Source organism: Peromyscus eremicus, chromosome 1 (assembly GCF_949786415.1).
Source record: "Peromyscus eremicus chromosome 1, PerEre_H2_v1, whole genome shotgun sequence".
NCBI lineage: Eukaryota > Metazoa > Chordata > Mammalia > Rodentia > Cricetidae > Peromyscus > Peromyscus eremicus.
This window is the reverse complement of record NC_081416.1, coordinates 157,610,238-157,624,744: the sequence shown is the minus strand read 5'-3', so window position 1 is coordinate 157,624,744 and position 14,507 is coordinate 157,610,238. Positions and strand designations below refer to the sequence as shown.

The following is a 14,507-nucleotide window of genomic DNA, read 5'->3' as shown; positions in this document are numbered from 1 at the left end:
AGGAACAGAAGGGAGGAGACGGCTGGGACTGAGAGATGTGAGTTTCTCCCAGGAGTGGTGGGTAGTTCTAGATCTGCAGAAGCCCGAAGAAAAGAATATGTCCCGGACTCCTGTAGTTTTCGAAGTTATGTCTGCTTCCAGAGCCCTTTGACTTCTTCTTAAGTTTCTGTCAGGGCCGTGATGCTGCCGTTAGATATCTTGCTCAGAGCACAGTGGCCCATGGGTGTCCTGGCAGTGCAGGGAGCGGAGGCTGCCTGACATCTTGGGCATGTCATGTCCCCACGATGCCACCTCTGACAAAGCTGGTTGGTTGGGTCAGGGTTGGACAGAATCATCACTCTGTATACAAGGGCAAGCCAGGATTTGTTTAGAAGCATTTGAATCTAGCCACGGAAAAGGCCTGGAGAGGGAGCAGAAAATACTGCCCGCCCCCCAATAAAGAGAAGTGGGGATAGCTAAATGGCTCAACCTTTGCACTCACGCTGTGGTGTTTACGCCTGTACTCATACTCATGAATACACGCGCGCATACACACACACACACACACACACACACACACACACACACACACACATCTGGGATGCTGGGCCCGAAGTTTCTGACTCAGGATTCCTAAGGCAGGGCAAGATCTTGCTTCCACCACCCTCCTCCATGCGTGGTCTCATGCTGTACCACTGAGCTACAAACTCATCCCAAAGATTCTGACATTTGTGGCTTGGTTTGGTTTTGAGATGCGGTCTTGGGTTTGGTATGTAGCCTAGACTAGCTTCAAACTCACAATCCTCCTGCCTCTACTTGAGTGCTGAGATAACAGGCATGCATTACCAAGTCCTGCACAGGGGGTGTGTGTGTGTGTGTGTGTGTGTGTGTGTGTGTGTGTGTGTGTGCCTGTGTGCTTGCTGGGAAAGAGAGCCTACAGCCTTGTGCACATTAGGCAACACTCTGCTACTAAAGCGTAGTCTCGCTCTTTGAGTTTCCTTTTTTTTTTTTTTAACAAGTCCCAGGTGTTGCTGATGCTCCTGGGGCAATTTTGAAAACTACTGTCTTAAAATAGCATATGAGGCAGAGTGAGTGCTTTGTAAGCGTTCACTAAGAAATGAAATCCAATTTCTTCTCCAGGAGGCTGTGGAGGGGACTCCATCTTGTTCTATGTTCTCTCCAGTGGGGGCCCAGCACTGAGGAGGTCTTCACCCAGCACCTGCCACAACTAAGCATTAGGCCCAGGTCTCCCACCCCAGGCCCCACTGACTCTGGACACCTTCGAGGGGAGAACTCCCAGCACAGCTGGATGTCTGCCAAGGAGCTACACCGGTACCCACTGTTTGGCCGGCAGCCACAGGCTTCCTGGCAGATGCAGAGCACTTTGCAGTCTAGAAAGTGAGACCCACTTTGGCCATGCAGTTCCGGAAGGAGTTTCAGCAGTGAGTGTGTCTGGAGGGGTGCCAGAACTCCCCTTGGCTCTCTCAAGAGTCTGGAGACACTGTGCTAAGCTGTGTCTGTGCCTGTGCTCTGGGTGGCCACGGCATGGTCTAACCTCGGGCAAAGATACCAGGTAGCACAGGACTTAGGCCTCTGCAATTGTGAGTCATGGGCTGTAGGGCTACTGATGTTGCTGCAGAGGCCACACAGGAGGTGAAGCAGGTCACAGGTAGTGCAGTGCTTGGTGGCTGTCCCTCCACAACAATGAACAAAGATGCCCTGCTTCTGGTCAGCTGGAAGAGCAGGTGATATCATATGCATTCTGCCTGCATTAGGGGTGAGGGGATCTAGGAATAAGGAAGAATGTACAGGTCTGGGAGGATGAGGGTGTCCTGGCTAGTTTTATGTCAGCTTGACACAAGCTAGAGTCATCAGAGAGGAGGGAGTCTCTGTTAAGAAAATGCCTCCATAAGATCAGGTTGTAGGCAAGTCTGTGTGACATTTTCTTAATTAGCAATTGATATTGGTGGGCTCAGCCCATTGCGGGTGGTGCCATCCCTGGGCTGGTGGTCCTGGGTTCCATAAGAAAGCAGGCTGAGCAAGCCATGAGGAGCGAGACAGTAACAGCACCCCATGTGGCCTCTGCATCAGCTCCTGCCTCCAGGTTTCTGCTCTGTTTGGGTTCCTGTCCTGACTTCTCTCATTGATGGACTACAGTGTGGAAGTGTAAGCCAAATGAACCTTTTTCTCTCCATCTTGCTTTTGGGGCATGGTGTTTCATCACAACAATAGAAACCTTAACTAGGAGAGTGCAAAGGTTCCTGATGGGTGTGCAAAGGGGACCTGGGGGGTGAGATGGTTAGAAGAGAGGAATGAGGTGTATGTCAGAGGATTTACAGGACCGGGGTGGGGGTGGGGAAGAAAGCTGAAGCAAGGAGGTGCAGGGCGAAGGATGGAGAGCTCAGCTCGGGCAGAACCAAAGCCAGAGCCCTCAGGCAGGTAGAGAGCAGGTGGCCGCCGTTTACCCTTCCATCTCCACACTCCTGTCTCCGTACCAGCATCCACAGGCTGGCCTTGCAAAACTGCTACCCAGACGACACCATTGTCACTACCAGTTCACAAGGGAGCTGGGCCTGTAACATGAATCTTAAAAGGTCTTATAATAAAAACGCAGAGCCAGATATCAGGGTGAAAGCTGAAAGATCAGAGAAGCAGAACGGCCAGCCACTAGCTTACCTCTACGAAATTCTCAGCCTCAAGAGAGCGAGTTCCTGTTTCCTCATGCCTTATATACCTTTCAGTGCCTGCCATATTACTTCCTGGGATTAAGGTGTGTGTCACCACTGCCTGCTTCTGTTTTTCTCATGCAGCCCAGTGTGGCCTTGAAATCACAGAGATCCAGATGGATCTCTGCCTCCCAAGTGATGGGATTAAAGGTGTGTGCCACCACTGCCTGACCTCTATGTCTAATTTAGTGGCTGGCTCTGTCCTCTAATCCCCAGGTAAGGTTTATTGGGGTACACAATATATCACCACATTGGCCCAGCAGGGGCACCACCTGGAGCCCTGTGGGCAGGAGGCTACAGTAGGACCTGATGACCCTCATGATGTCTGGTGACAAAGGTATTTCTGCCTTCCCTGAATCAGACAACATATTCAAGTGGGGAGGGACCATCCATGGAGCAGCTGGCACAGTATATGAAAACCTGAGGCATAAACTGTCCCTTACAACACACCCACAGTGAAGTTCCTCACATCCCGTTACCACCCCAACATGGACACCCAGGGCAACATCTGCCTGGTCATCCCCAAGGGTAAGTGGTTCCTACTATATGACATCAGGACCACCTTGATGTCTATACAGAGCCTGCTAGGAGAACCCAATGTCAATAGCCCTTTAAACACGCATGCTCCTGAGCCCCGGAAACACTCCCCCCCCCCCCCCCCCCGCAGCATCTAAGAAGGACCTATAAGGAACCTATTCAAAGCAGGTCTCCAGCCAAGAGCCGTGGTGCAAGCTGTCCAGCCTCTCTTTTGTGTCTGTCCTTTCCTTGATTTCTAGGCTGTAATGTCATTTTTAAAAATTAAATCTACTTGAGCCCTTACAATGCATATTCAATAAATGCACATCGATTGTTTTCTGTATATAAAAAAAGAGCAGGTGGTTGATCATGCATCAGTGCATGGACAGGTCTCTGGGATGGCTGAGGCTGGATAAGGAATAGGCTCTGAGTCTCTGCAGTGGTGAAGGGCTGGGAACAGGGAGAGCAAGAGCTGGAAGAAACATTTTGTATTTACTCATTTTGTTTTGTTTTGAAAGAAGGTCTTGCTCTGCAGTCCAGGCTGGGCTTGAACTCACAGCCCTTCTGCTTTTGGTACATAACAAAGGCAGGTATGATGATAGGTATGAGCTGGGGACTGGATTTCAGAGTAGAGCTAGCAGTTCAGGTTGGGTAAATGTGGAGGGTCTAGGCCATAATAGTGGGTTTGAGGCTGGCACCAGGGGGAAGCAGAAGGTTCTGGGGGCTAATTTGTGCATGGCACACTAAGTTGGACCATGAGCTGAGCCCAGGCAGGTGTGGAGCCAGCTTCTCCAGATGAACATCCAAGTGGTTGGATGGAGGCCCCAGGCACTTACGTCAAGGGCATCCACCAGGGAAAGCCTTGCCCACCCAGTAATTGGCAGGTTTCACAGTAGATATTGAGCATGGAGCAGAGTTGAGTTCCTAGAGAGGGTACATATCAGTCATGAAATCTTGGAAGTAGGGGCTCAGTGCCAACAATTCATGGTATAGATGACCTCGGGATGTCATAGACGCAGGCAGAGCAGGCTGGGAAGCCGGTGATTGGTAGAGTGGTACAGGATGATGGTAGTGATGGAATCTTTCCTCCCTCCCATTTTCATGCATGAGTGTGGTGTGTATGTGTGTATGTGCATGGCTGCAGGTGTTAGACATGTGGGGAGTGTACCTGTGTGCGTATGCATGTGACAGCCTGAGGTCGATGTTGGGGATATCCTTTATTGCTCTTCCACTGTATTCACTGAAGCTGGACCTCTCAGTCAAACCCAGAGCTAGTCTATGGCTAGTCTCACTAACTCGCTTTTCCTGGAGAGCCCCTGTCTTGCTTTTCTGGGGCTGGAATTACAGGTGGGCCGTCATACCCACCTGGCATTTTTCAGTGGTCCTCAAGATGTGAGGCAAACATTTTAACCACTGGGCAATCTCTCTCCCATCCCCAGGGGTAGCATCTTGCCAGCAGTATCTGGACACACTGAAGAAGAACTGACCAAGCAGCTATCGTCAACACCCAGTGCTGTATCTGTACTCAGTTTCTCCTCTGGGTAGCTGGAGGGGGCGGCTACAGGATCCCCCATTGCAGTTAGCACACAGTTCTACCAGGTGGCGTCTGTGTGCTGATGGAAAAGCCAGCACCCTATAGGTCCCAGGGGCTGTGGAGGTGGGTCTCTCCACAGCATCCAGGTTCTGTGGATTCTCCCAGTCACAACACATGTTGAGACAATGGGGGTGGAGGATGAGGAGTGGAGAGGTTGGGAGGAGAGGGTGGGGGAAGTGGGGTTGGGGGTTGGGGAGGGGGGGGATGAGATTTGTCAAGTTGGAGCTCTGGGGAGTCAGTGTTACCAAATTTACTTGGATCCCCAGGTAAATTCAGGGACTGAGAGAATCCCTGCTGAGCTCCCAGGAGTCTGCCTACAATGCCTGTAAGTACTTGGGGCAGCCATTTGTGGTTTTAACCAACAGTTCTTTGGAAGATATCAGAGGTAAGAATGTTATGTCCTGAGAAACCAAGATTCCCAGGCTTGGGAGATGGCTCAGTGGGTAAGGCACTTGCTGGGCAAATGTGAGGACCTAAGTTCAAACCCCAGAACCCACAGGAAAGTCATGTGTGGTAGCACACATCTATAATTCACATCTGTAGCCTCCGTGTTCTTACAACAGGACGGGACACAGAGATGGGAGGAACCCTGGAAGTCACAGGCTAGCTAACCCGGTGTGTACAGTGGCAAACATCCAAAGGAGGGACTGTGCCTGAAAACAAAAGGTGGGAGGTGAGGCTGAACGTTGGCCTCTGATCTCCATACGTATTATGTGTACTCAGACCCAAGTAAACACACAGAGACTTATATTACTTATAAACTGTATGGCGGTGGCAGGCTTCTTGCTATCTAGTTCTTACATCTTAAATTAACCCATTTCTATTAATCTATAAGTTGCCACGTGGCTTGTGGCTTACCAGTACTTTACATCTTACTTCTCATGGTGGCGGGGCCTAGCAACCTCTCCCGACTCAGTCTTCCACTTCCCAGAATTCTCCTCTCTGCTTATCCTGCCTATACTATACTTCCTGCCTGGCTACTGGCCAATCAGCGCTTTATTTATCAATCAATCAGAGCAACACATCCACAGCATACAGAGCACCATCACCCACCAGGGTCTTACTATGTAGCCCTGGCTGGCCTAGAGCTCACTTTGTAGACCAGGCTGGCCTCAGACTTACTGGGTTCTGCCTGCATCTGCCTTCTGGGTGCTGGGATTAAGGGTGTGCACCACCATAACCAGCATATGGGGTGGTGGCAGCCTGTATGTGTCATGGCACATTATGAGATATCAGAGGACAACTTTTGGGAGTCAGCTCTCTACTTCCACCACGTGGGTTCCAGGGATCAAACTCAAGTCATTAGGCTTGGTGGCAGGCACCTTTACCCTCTGATCTGTTTCACTGGTCCTGGATTCAGAATATTTGTCCCAGAATTCTTACCTGCTAGAATGGACAGTCTACCAAGCCAGAAACCCATACCTTTATTTGAGGAGTTGTTTTGATTCCCAACCCCTACATGTCACTACCCCAGGGTCAAAGGTATCCCATAATACCCCGGAACCTAGACCCTAAGTGTTCTAGAGTCCAGAGAGCAAGAACTCAGAATTTCTGGCCCTAGAACCAACAAAGCTTTAACCATAAGATCTGGGAATCTGCACCCTAGTTCCTAGGAATTGAATCCAGACCCTAGAGATCTCTTGCACAAGTTGAATGTGAAATGTCCCCCATGGGCAGACATGTGTTTGAACATGTCACCAGCTGGCAATGCCATTTTAGAACCACGACCTAACTAGCAGAAGTGAGTGAGTGGGGGTAAACTTTTTAAAATTTTTTTATTAGATGTATTCATTTATTTTATGAGAGTGTCTTGCCTACATGTATGTATGTGCATCCCATGTGTGCATGGTACCTGAAGAGCTCAGAAAGGGGGAACAGATCTCCTGGAACTGGAGTTAGGGATGGTTGTAAACCACCATGTGGGTGCTGGGAACCAAACCCCAGTCCTCTGCAAGAGCACCCTGTGCTCTTAACCACTGACTCATCTCTCCAGCCCTAATGGGGGTGAACCTGGAAGGTGATACCCGCTTCTGTCTCCTGCCTGAGTTCCCTGCTTCCTGATTCATGAGGATGTGAACAAGCTGTTCCATTCACTCCTGATACCACAGCCCAAGATGCACCAGCTTCCACGCCCTTCCTGGCATAATGGCCTGTGTCCCCACACTGTGAATTCACATGAACCTTCCCTTTCTGAAGCTGTTTCTGTCAGGAATTTGTTACAGTGACAAGAGAAGTACATATACCTTAAGTCGCCCTTTTCAATGACCCAGCCATCCTGCCCCATACATATAGGCTGTTCTACCCCAGGTAGGGTGATATGAAATAGGCCTTTGGAATTAAGGAATGTGGCTCCAAGCATCTCCCTCCTCAGAAGCCTTTAGCCCTTCCCTGGAAGTCTGCAGGGTGGACACTGACACCGAGGTCCTGGGAGACGGGTGTGCAGATCTGTAAAATGCAGCATGGCAAATCCAGGCACTGCATCTGTCCTCAAAGCATGTAGGCTAGGGAACTTGGGGACTGTAGCTGAGATGCCACCAAGGTGTGGTACATGTACCTGTAATCCCAGCCTTTGGGGGACTGAGGCCAGCCTGTGGCATATAATGAGTTCAAGTTTAATGCAGGGCTTGGCCTAGAGGCCAGTCTAAGGGAAATGGCTCAGGTCGATCCAGCATGACAGGGATGCATGGGGGGGTACACTGATCAGAACAGCTCACATCACTAGTCTCTGTTTGAACCTGTCACACAAGCTGCCATGTGTGAGTGTGGCCTTCAGCCATTGCAGTGACAGTGCATCAGTGCATGAGTGTGGACAGTCACAACTGCATCCTACAGTCACCTACAGTCACCCAGCTGCCACTGATAGAGTGTTCAAGGAGGGGTAGAGGATGGGTGTTGTGGGGCTGGGATCCTGAGGCAGTTAAGTCTTTGGAGATCTTGGTGACTCTCTTCATATTAGCTATTTAATCCTCACTACAGCCCTAGAGTTATGTCTTCATATATATATATAATTTTTTCCCCTTGAGACAGGGTTTCTCTGTGTAGCCCAGGCTGTTTTGGAACTCACTCTGTAGACCAGGCTGGCCTCTGCCTCCCGAGTGCTGGGATTAAAGGCAATTGCCACCACCCCCGACTTCTTATCATTTTGATTCCTCAATAAAGACACTGAGGTCTTTATGGCTCAGTAGGCAGAGTGTTTGCCTAGTGTCACGAGTGTGTTCTATTAGAAGCATCGATGAGGACTGGCCAGATGGCTCAGCAGGTAAAAGTGCTTGCTGCCAAGTTTGCAAACCTGAGTTGGATGCCCAGACCCTGCATGGTGGAAAGGGAGAACCTTCTTCTGCAATTTGTCTTCTGACCTCCACATGCACACATGGCATGTGCCACCTCTGTGCTCTCACCTTGCAGGAGCGCGCGCGTGCGCGCGCGCGCGCGCGCGCACACACACACACACACACACACACACACACACACACACACAGACACGCATATATGAAAATGTGAAAACTAAAGAAAAAAATAACATAGATGGACAGGTTTGCATCTTTCCACAGTGTCAGGAATTATTGACTGACCAATAAACCCACAGACTCCATTGATTTGTTTGGCTGTGATTTGTTGCACAGTCCTGATTTTTGTTGATAACTGGCCATTCATTTTTCCTCCCTTTAACTTGCTAGAGAGCCAAGAGTGACCTCGAACTTCTCATCCTCCTGCCTCTATTTCCGAGTGCTGGGATTACAGGTGTGTACCACCACACCCAGTTTACACAGTACTGGAGATGGAACCCAGCCAGGGCTCCACGCATGCTAGGTAAGCATTCTGCCAGCTCAGCTGTACCTCACAGCCCCCGAGACAGGGTTTTACTCCAATCTTAATGACTAGTGTTAACTCTCAGACCACACATCAATACTTCATCTAATAATTTTCAAATATGCAGGTTACAGAATGGCTGAGAGTTCAAGAGACCGTAGAGTTCAGAGAAGATGCTCAAAGGCGGGAGACAGAGCGCTGACATGGGTACAGAGGAAGTTTCTGAAGGGACCAGAGAAGTCTTCGGGCCCACACATGCAGAACTGGGCAGGCTCAGGGCTGTCAGATGTTAAAGGGTTGGTGTGCAGTGGGCTGAGTGTCATGTCAGGAGGAACTGCACTCAGGCTGGAGACGGAGGCACATGCCCCTCTCTGGGGCAATTTTCCTGAATGTGGCCTGTGACAGGTGACCAGGTCACTAGTCAGTGAACCTGATAGGTTTTGATCTTGGGGTGCACCTCTTCTAGTCCCAGGTAAGGGAGTTCCATCTGGTCTGGTCTGGGTTGATAAACTCACACGTATGCTGTTTTTGAGTTAATGTGGTATATTTTCAAGTGTCATTATTTATCAGCATAAATGATTTATCATGTGTGCCTCCTACTGTGTGGGCAGGTGATAGTTGTTTCCTTGTGCAAACAAGATGCGGAGTCATTCTTTCTTGGCACTTACATTCAAAATGGAGTAGCTCAAGCCAAGGCTGTTGCTTTAGAATATGGAATCATTCTAAGCATGGCGCTCAGCCTGCCCGCTGATACTCAGCTGGACATAGAGCAGCCCAGCTCAGGCCCAGCCTCTTTTCTTCTAGCATGCGTGAGTCCGAGTCCATTTGTTTCCATTCTTAGCACCACAAAACAAAAGAATAAATAAGTAGAGAAAGAAATAAAAAAGAAAGCTAAGGTCCAGAGCGGTGACCCAAGGTTGCATAGTAATGAGTGGACCACACAGGAATTTGAACCCAGGCCATCTGCTCCGAGGTCTTTATCTTTGTTTCTTCTTTTCTTTCATTTGTTACTTTTTACTTTTTCTTCCCTTGAGACAGGGTCTCATGGAACTCATGCTAGCCTGGAATTCACTACATCATCAGGGTTGACCTTGAACTCCTTGATCAGCTTGCCTTTGCCTCCCAAATGCTGGGGTTACACTCATACACAGCACGCCTCAGTGGTTACTCGATACCAAGTGGTCAGCCCTAAAAACATACACACGAGAGCAACGCTAAATGGTCTCAGCAGGTTACACTTATATATTGGTATGTGTTTACATGCCATGATAATAATTTAAAATGAAAACATTAGAGATAATGCATCAAAGGAGAAGGAGGGCTTTGAGGTAGAAGAGGGGGAGCAGTGAGGGGGGAGCAGGATGTGGTAACAGTGCATTGAAGATGATCAAAATACTATATATATATATATATATATATATATATATATATATATATATATATGGTAAAGAGCCTTATAACCAGAACAATATTCCTAAATCCTCCCTGGGGAGAAATTCGGGACACTCCAGTGGCTACATGTGGTCATAGGACACATTCAAGGCTCAGAGGATTTGAGGCTCAGGAGCCCGTGTTAGGGACAGCTGGCACAGTGAGCCCTCTTCTCAGGGCACTTCACATGAGCTGGCCCCTGCTCCAAGTGCTGTTCCTGTGTTAAATTTATCTCTCAGAGGAGCTCGAGGAGGTAGATGTTTAAGACCTTCTGTCCCAGTGGGGCATGCATCACGCTGTAATCCCAGCTCTGGGAGGCTGAGGCAGGATTGCCATGAGCTTGAGTCTGGGCTACACAGTGAGTTCCAGAGTTTGGGGCTAGCCTTGGTTAGAGTGAGACTCTCAAAACAAACCACAAAACCAAAAACAACAATAAACAACAAAATCCAAATCTCCTCAAAATCTCATGATCCCTTGTCTATAATTCCTAAATATAAAACATGATCTGAAGATGAAAGATGCATTGTGGATTTGATGTTAAAACTCAAGCACAGGGCCTGAGAGATGGTCCAGTTGTCCAGCACTGGCTACTCTTCTAGAGGGTCAGGATTTGTTTCCCAGCACCCACATGGTGGCCTCCATGGGCAATGTATGGCTGTGGTACACCACTATACATGCAAAACATCCATGTACATAAAATAAAACAAATATCAATTAGCTGGTGTGGTGGCGCACACCTTTAATCTCAGCACTCGGGAGGCAGAGGAAGGTGGATCTCTGCGAGTTCAAGACCAGCCTGGTCTACAGAGTGAGTTCCAGGACAGCTCACTACACAGTGAGCCCCTGACTCCAAGAAACAAAACAAAAGAAGAACAGACGCAAGCGCATCATAGGCCCGGGAAAGTGGCTCAGTCAGCAAAGTGACTGTTGTGGCAGCATGAGGACCTAAGTTCAGTTCCACCGTCCATGTCAAGCCCGGTGGCACGCACTTGTAGCCCTAGGGCCTGAGGTGGGAGACAAAGAAGATCCCAGGGGCTCACTGGCAGATAGTCTAGCTACTTGGTGAACTTCAGGTTCAGGGAGAGACCCTGACTCAAAAACAGAAGGTGGATAGTGGTTGAGAAAGACACCTATGGTATTCTGTGGCCCACACACACATGTGCATGAGTGTGTGAACACACATATGCACAACTAAACCCCTCAACTGGTGGCACAAGCTGGCCAGAACTCATATGGAGCTTCTTCTTCTCTTCTTTTTCTGTTTGCTTGTTTGTTTGTTTTCGAGACAGGGTTTCTCTGTGTGGCCCTGGTTACTCTGGAACTCACTCTGTAGACCAGGCTAGCCTTGAACTCAGAGCTCCACCTGTCTCTGCCTCCTGACCTAGGTGACTTCTTACAGGCTTACACTATTCCTCATACTGTGACTATCCAGTGCTATGGGATGGTCTGTATGTCAAATGTGTTGTTAATTGGTCAATAAATAAATCACTGATTGGTCAGTGGCCAGGCAGGAAGTATAGGCGGGACTAACAGAGAGGAGAATTGAGAGAACAGGAAGCTGGGTGAAGGAGACACTGCCAGCCGCCATCAGGACAAGGAAGATGTAAAGTACCGGTAAGCCACAAGCCACGTGGCAAGGTATAGATGAATAGAAATGGATTAATTTAAGCTGTAAGAACAGTTAGCAAGAAGCCTGCCACAGCCATACAGTTTGTAAGCAATATAAGTCTCTGTGTTTACTTGGTCGGGTCTGAGTGGCTGTGGGACTGGCGGGTGAGAGAGAATTGTCCTGACTGTGAGCCAGGCAGGAAAACTCTAGCTACAAATGGCGCCCAACGTGTTGGCAAGAGTTTCCACCTAAAACCTGAGTAAAAAGATTCTAAAACGGAGCTGAGAACAGTTCCTAGTTGTCTCTTTCAAGTTAGCGGCAGCCTGCGTGTTTGAGCTACTGCTGGTGGGTTCCTAGCGTGCGTGCTCGACCTGCCGCCGTATGGCAGGAATGAGGCCTCTGCAAGTGGCACATTAAGCTGCGTGGTGGATTTAGCCTTTGCTAGTACAAAACAAAAACAGAGGTTTCTGGGCTGCATGCTGCTTGGATAAAAGCATTGACCCACGATAGCTCTCAGAGCTGGCGGTAAACACGTACCACCGCCATGTTGGGAAGCTGAAGTGGGTGGAGCCAGCAGCCACAGCGCCAGCGCTGTTTCAGGCTTAGAAGGCTGCAGTTTAAAGCAATAGGCTCAAGCTAATATAAAAAAATAAGCCATGTAAAGATGGCTACCACACAGAGAATTTGGATTATGTTCTCTTTGATATTCGTAACTGAAGAAAAACATTTGATTACCAAAGCTGTTGAGTTATGCCAAAATGTATATTTTAAAGGTACCTTGACTTCAAAGTTTGGATGTAAGGATATGTTGCTTTGGAAAAGAGTGTCTTTTGTTTCCACAGAAAGCCAGAGGCTATGGATTTGTTCCAGATTAAGATACATCCAGTTTGACCAGCCAAGACCCCCTGAAAGGTCTCCAATGACCCCATGGCTGAGATGATCCAACATCCAGAATGGTTTCAAGGCAACTGGCTCAGACGATACACTCTCATGGACTATTCCATAATCCTAAAAATTTTCTTTGTATCCCCATAAGATACAGCGCCCCCCTCCAGCAGGAAGTAGTAAGAAAAGCTACGCCCAAATTCCCAAATATACCAAGCTGACTTTGGAGATGTGTAAAGGTTAAAACCTTCCTTTTTAAGAAAAGAAAAGGGGAAGTGCTATGGGATGGTCTGTATGTCAAATGTGTTGTTGATTGGTCAATAAATAAATCACTGATTGGTCAGTGGCCAGGCAGGAAGTATAGGCGGGACTAACAGAGAGGAGAATTGAGAGAACAGGAAGCTGGGTGAAGGAGACACTGCCAGCCGCCATCAGGACAAGGAAGATGTAAAGTACCGGTAAGCCACAAGCCACGTGGCAAGGTATAGATGAACAGAAATGGGTTAATTTAAGCTGTAAGAACAGTTAGCAAGAAGCCTGCCACGGCCATACAGTTTGTAAGCAATGTAAGTCTCTGTGTTTACTTGGTCGGGTCTGAGTGGCTGTGGGACTGGCGGGTGAGAGAGAATTGTCCTGACTGTGAGCCAGGCAGGAAAACTCTAGCTACAATCCAGGCTGTTTGGCTTGGTTTGGGACATGGTTGTTGATACCAAACCAGCCAGGGTTCCTGCATGGTCACTTGTATAAACCATGGATGAGTCATGGCCATGGTTTCAGGAGTAGATCCAGCTGTGGCCACAGCTGCAAGCCTGGCTCAGCTTCAGGTGTCTTCACCATGGTCTTGGGATGCGTTTGGAGTCCTTCAGATATGTCATCTTGAAATCTGGGCGGAAGGATGCAAGCCTGTGATCTCAGTTCTTTGGAGGCTGAGGCAAGAGGATTTCAAGTTCAAGAGCAGATTGAGCTACATTGTGAGACTATGTCTCAAAGAATCAGCATACATGGACACACACACACACACACACACACACACACACACACACATCATCTTAAAACTGGTCATGTGCCCAGATGGTCTGAATTATGGGCACACGTTTAGGCTTGTGCTTTACAAAGTGATGAGTGGTCCCATCAGAACATGAATAGGCATTTCAGGGGACTGGGAACTGGGGTGGCATCACCAGAAGACGTTGGGATTCCAGGGAAGGGTTCAATTTTCCCTCGATCAGAATCCAGGGAGCTTGGAGAGAGCACAGCAGAGCTGGATCCTGGTACCTGGCCTCATCTCTGACCTGCCTCTGTATCTGGGCTCCCAGGCTCCCTGGCATTGGATCCTCAGCATTCGGCAGCCAGCAGGGCTGTCAGCGGTGAATGAAGTAGGTCTGTCTGCATCAGCAGAAAAAGAAGGCCAGGGCTAAAGAACAAGGCAGCTGTGGTCAGCACAGCCTGGCTAGGGAAAAGGGCAGCGCTCAGCCAGAGAGTACCAGCTTCATGGGAAGACAGCTGGATTCAATTATTTAAAAATCAGGGGAGGGGCTGCAAGATGGCTCACCAGGGTAAAGATATGGGCTGTTGAGTCTGACTCCCTGGGTTTGAGCCCTGGGGACCTAAATGGTGGAAGACAAGAACTGACTGACTCCTGTTGTCCTTTGACTTCCATGTGAGCCCTGTCGCACATGCCCCTGCCCAAGTCCCCAAGCCAAGCAGCTCAAAACACAACATGTCCTGTGAGGACTTAGCTTGCCACATCAAGCATCCTTGAGAGTAGCTTGTGTGCATGCATGTGTGCAAATGTGCGTGTGTGCCTGTGAGTGTGTATGTGTGTGTGTGTGTGTGTGTGTGTGTGTGTGCATCTATACTGTGCTTTCCAGCAAGAGGCATTCGTTTTTCATACTTATTGGTAGCTGAAGTCAACATGAGCAGGGAATTTTGTTTGTTCTATAAACTGACCTCCCTC

The 14,507-nt window shown here is 48.8% G+C and overlaps 1 pseudogene; it reads left to right on the top strand.

Moving 5' to 3' along the window:
• The first annotated feature begins 3,014 nt into the window (after window positions 1–3,014).
• On the top strand, window positions 3,015–3,488 carry LOC131923517 (ubiquitin-conjugating enzyme E2 C-like; annotated as a pseudogene).
• The last annotated feature ends 11,019 nt before the right edge of the window (window positions 3,489–14,507 follow it).